This window comes from Anas platyrhynchos, chromosome 33 (assembly GCF_047663525.1).
Source record: "Anas platyrhynchos isolate ZD024472 breed Pekin duck chromosome 33, IASCAAS_PekinDuck_T2T, whole genome shotgun sequence".
Taxonomy (NCBI): Eukaryota; Metazoa; Chordata; class Aves; order Anseriformes; family Anatidae; genus Anas; species Anas platyrhynchos.
The window spans coordinates 6,541,422-6,548,195 of NC_092618.1; the positions used below are offsets into that span (position 1 = coordinate 6,541,422).

Here is a 6,774-nt window from a genome sequence, read left to right on the forward strand (position 1 = left end):
TAAAAGGTGTTTCTGGAAAGCTCACTTGCCCCGTAAGGCCCTCTGAGCATCATCCATTATTGTTCTGTCCTGACAGAATCTTCTAAGTGGCACACCAAAATGGGAGGGAGTGTGCGCTAGCGAGATCCTTCGGCCTGCTCCATGCCACGCTGGGTACACTGGAGCACATTTGGAATGTTTCTGCACCGATGCACCCAGCATGAGGGACAAGCAGGAGGAGCTGGAAGCTTCAGCTCCATCCCAGAACAAGCGAGACTTGGTGTGCTGTGATGGACGGGTATGGGCTCTTCAGGAAGGATAGGCAGGGCAGGCGAGGCAAGGGGCTGGCACAAGGACGTGGCCGAGAGCTTCTGGGTAAGGATTAAGGGAGAAAGCAATCACTTGGATGTTGCAGTGGGTGTTTGCGATACCAATGAATTATTCGCTAAGCAACTAAGAGAGACCTCTCTTAGCTCAACTGCCCTTGTCCTGATGGGGGACTTCAACTTGCCAGACGTTAACTGGGAAGACCACACAGCTGATACAAGCAGGTCCAGGAGATTCCTCACACACCTTGATGACAACTCCTTGGTACAGCTACTGAGGGAGACAACAAGGAAAGGTGCCATCCTAGACCTGTTGCTTGTGTTATAAATGGCTCAGTCTTCAAAATAGGATTATAATCAAAGTTTACAATTTATTAAAGGAATAGAGGTAAGCAAACAGCGCTGGGTGCGCCGGGAGTCTCTGCTCCACCAGGACGCACACCAGTTACATCAAGCAGCTGATTTTTATGCTCCTAGGCTGATACATATTCATTACTACTTCTAAAAAAAATGGGTTATTATAATTAGCTTCCGGGATCCAAATCCTCCTACTGGAGCATGCGCATCAGTCTCTGGTGGTCCCCCTGGGGGTCTCTGGGGGTCTTTCATGCTGAAGGCTCGTAGTCTTCCTCTCAGTTTTTTTTTCTTGTCCTTCCCCTTTGTACTCCTTGGCAGCATGTCAAAAGCTTACACAGCGTTCCCTGCAAGTTTTGTCTTCTAGCCATCCTTCAGCTTCTTTCTTCTCCTTAATCTCCTGGCCGCCTGGCCAGATATCAGGGGCTTGCATAGTGTCCCATTCAGAAGTCATAACAGTTACTAGTTGTTAGCAGTTGTTCTGAAACCCCCAGACATCAGAGACTTCAAAGAAAGAACATACAAACACAAATAGCTCTCTATTGACACTTCACATTTAAAAATCTTTGGCGATTGGAGGAAAACTGCCAGTACGCCTGCTTTTGGCAGGGGGGTTGGACCCGATGATCTCTTGAGGTCCCTTCCAACCCCTCCAATTCTGTGAACTCTGGACACGGGGAGGGCAGAGTTCAGGCTGCTCAGGGAACTAGTTCGGAAGATCCCCTGAGAAGCTGTTTTGGAAGGTATCGGGGTCCATCTTTTTAAGCACGACCTCCTAAGAGCACAGGAGCAGGCGATTCCAAAATATTGGAAGTCAAGCAGGCGGGGCAGGAGGCCAGCTTGGCTGAGCAGGGATCTTCTTCTAGAGCTTAAGTGCAAAAAGAAAGCGTGTGGCCACTGGAAGCGAGGTCGTGTGACATGGCAGGGCTACAGAGGTGCTGTTTGCCTCTGTAGGGAGAAAATTGGTGCAGGCAAAGCTCAGGGGTGAAGCTGGCTAGTAGTGTGGGCGACAACGCAGATATATACATTAATATGTGTATTGAAGATGTGAACTGCTAAAGGAGGGCTAGAGGAAACATTGGTCCGTTACTTGCTGAGGATGGTCACCTCACAAACACAGACATAGGCGAAGCAGAGCCATTTAATGTCTCTTCTGCCTCTGTCTTCAAGAGCAATGATGGGCTCTGGGACCCAAGGGGCCCAGAGTTGGGGGGCCATGAGTGCGGTAACAAAAACCTCCTAGCCAAACCCACACTGGATGCATATGAGTCTACGGGGCCTGAGGGGATTCATTCCAGGGTTCTCAGAGGGCCGACTAATGTCCTTGTGAGACCTCTCTCAATTATTTTTCAATAGTCTTGGGAGGCCAGAGAGGTCCAAGTTGACTGTAGGCTGGCAATCATTGTGACAGGTTTCAAGAAGGGCAAGAAAGAAGAGCCCAATAATTACAGACCCGCCAGTCTCTCTTCAGAGCCTAGTAAAAATACGGAGAAACTCTTCTGGGCATTACTGAAGAACACCGGAAAGACAATGCAGTCCTTGACCACAGCCCACCCAGGTTCATGAGGGGAAAGTCCTGTTTAACAAACTTAATTTCCTTTTATGACAACATCACCCGTCTAGTTGAGCAAGGGATGCCAGGTTTTGGATTTCCATCAAGTTTTCAGTACTGTTTCTCTCAGTATCCTTCTGGACAAAATGTCCATTGTACGGCTAGATAAATACATGCGGTTTAGGGTGAAAAGTTGGCTGATGGGTTGGGCTCAAGGGGTTACAGAAATGGGGTTGCATCAGGCTGTTGACCAGTCCCTAGTGGGGTTCCCCAGGGTTCCACTTAGGGCCAGCAGAAGAGGCTGGAGAGCAGCCTTGCAGAAAGGGATCTGGGGGTTTTGGTCGACAGCAAGTTGAATACGTGTCAGAAAAATAAAGTGTGTGGCCACTGGAAGCGAGGTCGTGTGACATGGCAGGGCTACAGAGGTGCTGTTTGCCTCTGTTGGGAGAAAATTCCACCACACACCAGCCACAGGACTCATCCCACCAGGTTTCACTTATGCCGATGATGTCGTAGCTGTGGGACAGGGCCAAGACTTCTGGCTCATCCATTTGATTCCTCATAGTGCCTGCGTTTGTGTAGAAGCACTTCAAATGCGCCTCCCTACACACTGCGCCTTGTGGAGCTGACCGCAGGACCTCACTAGCACACCGTCCCTCTGATTCTAGCGCACCATCCCTCAGCTTAGCAGCGGTGTGTCTGGTTTTATCCCCTTCCTCCTTCGACTCTAGTTTAAAGCCCTATCTATCAGCCCTGCCAAGTCCTGAGCAAAAATCCTTACCCCTCTCTGAGAGAGTGTGGTGGTTTTACTTGGGTGGGCAGCCGAGCTTCACCCCTCCTCAAAGAGGAACGGGGAGAAAATACGATGAAAAGGGCTCAAGGGTTGAGATAAGGACGAGGAGATGGCACAGTAATTATCGTGACGGACAAAACAGACTCAGCATAGGGAGATGGTAAGATTTATTGCTTATTACTAACAAGCTAGAGAAGTGAGAAACAAAGGAGAGAAGCCAAAAGCACCTTCTCCCCCGTCTACCCTCTTCCACCTCCTCCCCCCGAGCAGTGCAGGGGAACGAAGGAACGGGGGTTATGGTCAGTCTATAGTGCTTCTTCTCTGCCGCTCCTTCTCGGTCACTCTCGCCCCCTGTGCTGTGGGATCCCTCCCACGGGATGCAGTCCTTGATGAACTGATCTGGCGTGGGCTTCCCACAGGCAGCAGCTCTTCCAGAACTGCTCCAGATATGGGTCCGTAGCACGGGGTCCATCCCTCAGGAGCAGACTGCTCCAACCTGGGTCCCCCATGGGCAGCAGCTCCTGCCAGACCCCCTGCTCCTGCGTGGGCTCCTCTCCACGGGCTACAGGTCCGACCCAGAATCTGCTCCGGCAGGGGTCTTCCACAGGCCGCAGCCTCCATCGGTGCAGGGCCACCTGCTCCACCGTGGTCTCCTCCACGCGCTGCAGCGTGGAACCCTGCTCCACCGTGGTACTCCATGAGGCTGCAGGGAGACAACCTGCTTCACCATGGTCCTCACCACAGGCCGCAGGGGACTTGTGCTCCGGCGCCTGGAGCACCTCTCCCCCTCCTTCTTCACTGACCTTGGCGCCTGCAAGGCCGTTCCTCACTCCTCTCACTCTCCCAGCTGCTGTGTGGCGCAGCGTTTTTTTTCCCTCTCTTAAATATGCTTTCACAGAGGCGCAAATCGTGGGACCAGCAGGGCTAGGGAGGTGATCGTCCCCCTGTACTCGGCTCTGGTGAGGCCGCACCTTGAGTACTGTGTTCAGTTTTGGGTCCCTCGCTACAAGAAGGACATGGAGGTGCTTGAGCAGGTCCAGAGAAGGGCGACGAAGCTGGTGAGGGGCCTGGAGAACAAGTCCTACGAGGAGCGGCTGAGGGAGCTGGGCTTGTTCAGCCTGGAGAAGAGGAGGCTCAGGGGCGACCTTATCGCTCTCTACAGATACCTTAAAGGAGGCTGTAGTGAGGTGGGGGTTGGCCTGTTCTCCCACGTGCCTGATGACAGGATGAGGAGGAATGGGCTAAAGTTGCGCCAGGGGAGTTTTAGGTTGGATCTTAGGAAGAACTTCTTTACCGAAAGGGTTGTTAGGCACTGGAACAGGCTGCCCAGGGAAGTGGTGGAGTCACCATCCCTGGAAGTCTTTAAAAGACGTTTAGATGTAGAGCTTAGGGATATGGTTTAGTGGGGACTGTTGGCGTTAGGTCAGAGGTTGGACTCGATGATCTTGAGGTCTCTTCCAACCTAGAAATTCTGTGATTCTGTGATTCTGTGACTTATTGGCTCAGCTCTGGTCAGCAGAGGGGCCCTTAGCAAACATGGGGCAGCTTCCAGATCCTTCTCACAAAAGCCACTCCTATGGCCCCGTGCTACCAAAACCTTGCCAGGTAAAACCACTACAGGGAGGCGCATCTCATCTGGTGGTAGCAGGCCAGTGTCACATAGACCCTCCCATGATCAGCAAGCCCAAAGTTCTACCAGTTGCACCAGTCCCGAAGCTACGTGTTAATGTGATGAGTCTGCTTGTCAGCATCGATCCCCCCTATCGGAAGGACAGAGGCAAACACAACCTGTGCCCCGATCCTTTAAGTAGTCGCCCCAAAGCCCTAAAGCCCCTTTTTTTACTAGGCATTAGTAACAAAAACTTGAACAAGGTGGAGATAAATTAACTTGGCTACAGCATTAAAGATGAGCTTTGCGCAGTGGTCAATTGCTGGCTGGCTTGAGGCGCGTGGCTGAGGGTCTCTAATGAATTGTATGACTGATTCAGGCGCGTGGACAGCGCAAGTGGTTACGGGGAAAGTATATGTAGCAGAGAAAAATGGCAATAAAGGCCTTCTGCTCAAGAGGCATCGGGAGACCGTGTCTTTCATCCCTTCAGGTCTGCCCCCTTCCAACTCAGGATATTGTATGATTCCAAGTGTGGAACCCAGCATTTGGCCTTGAATGCCACGCAGCTGGATGCGGCCCGTTGATCCAGCCTGTCCAGATCCCCTTGCCCAGCTTGGTGTCGCCCACGAACTTACAGCGCCCGGTGGGGCCCATCCAGCCCAGGCACGTGTCACATGGGACCCTTGGTGACCTCCCTTGGTGACACCCCAGGGGTCCGCCTTATATGACTGCAGCTGTGACTCGGACCCTCAGCGTCGGTGCACAGCAGTGACGGACAGGGCAGGAGCACTGGGCCTTCGAGGAGTCCCCGAGCATAGCCCACGCCTGCCCGAAGGAGCCTCCGTTTTCTATTTGAGAACTCTCCCACTCCAGAGGCTCCTTCTGAATCTGATGAGGAGGGAGGCATGCCCCCCAGGCAGCCCAGGCTGGCCTGGCAGGAGACCTGGTCTTCTGAGGGCAGCAACCGGCCAGCAGAGGACAGCTTGCTGGCAGAGGACAGCACCCCGGTAGAGGACATTTTGCCGGCAGAGGACAGAAGCCCAGCAGAGGACAGCTTGCTGTCAAAGGGCAGCAGCCCGGTAGAGGACAGCAGCCTGGCAGAGGACAGGAGACCAGCAGAGGACAGCTTAGTGGTAGAGAACAGAGGTTTGACAGAGGACAGCAAGAAGGAGTTGCAGTTGCTGGATCCCAGTGAGTCGTGAGTCCTCTCTGTACCCCTCCCTGCCACTGTAGGGGTGGACAAAAACACCACCTGAACTCCCACTCCATCCACTACCCGTCCCAGTCCCCTAAAGTCCCGCTTGATAGTCTTCAGGCTTCTATCTTCAGTATTATCACTGCCGGCCTGGACTATCAAAAGACGATAGTAATCAGAGGGGAAAACCAGGTTGGGAAGCTTTCTGGCAACGTCCATGACCCTAGCCCCAGGGAGGCAGCAGACTTCCCTACGGGTAGGGTCAGGCTAACAAATAGGGCCCTCTGTTCCCCTCACAAGGAAGTTGCCTTCTCAGGGGAACAGAGGGAACTTCTCAGGGTCCTTGGTGGCCTCCAAGTTAGCTCAGCGTCATGGCACCGAGTCACTGTGAAGGAGCTGCTGGAATAACGAGACAACAACCTAGTTCTATTAAAATATATATTGCTCTTTTGAGGACTGCTGCGGGGCTAGCGGCAACACGGCAGTGGAAATCTCCGTCCTGACATTGCGGTATGCCTTGACGTCAGGATCAGGGTGGTTTGAACTGCCAGGGAACGGACCATGGGTTCCGGGTCGTTCTCTGAAGGCTGGAGGACTGCAAAAGAAAGAAGAGCAGAGATGAAAACCCACTCCTTGCAGAGATCCCCAGGCATCCCCTGCAGAGCATGCCAGCCCCACTCGACTCTTCCCCAGGCCAGGAGGAGCAGGAGGAACAAAGGAATCCATTGAAAGCTGCTGCTCAGCAATGTCCCAAATGCAGCCACCAGTCCTTCCCCACCTGCGCACCACAGGTCAAGTGGGGCACCTTCACAAGCTGGTTCCCTCACCACCTGCCTCCATCCCTTGGGAGGATTCACACACTCCAGGAATCTCCTGGACTCTTTCCTCTCGCTATTGTGCTTCCCCATGAGAGCAAGGGCTAGCAATCGTGACCCTGCTCCTAGCTGCTTGTAGGCTGTCTCATCT

At 53.1% G+C, this 6,774-nt stretch overlaps 1 long non-coding RNA gene across 1 annotated transcript; it reads right to left on the minus strand.

Moving 5' to 3' along the window:
• Positions 1–3,156: 3,156 nt before the first annotated feature.
• On the minus strand, positions 3,157–4,012 carry LOC140000381 (uncharacterized). The gene is made up of 2 exons (XR_011805526.1): positions 3,808–4,012; positions 3,157–3,707 (listed from the first exon to the last, which is right to left on the minus strand). It is a non-coding gene; the product is annotated as an uncharacterized lncRNA (long non-coding RNA).
• Between the last annotated feature and the right edge of the window lie 2,762 nt (positions 4,013–6,774).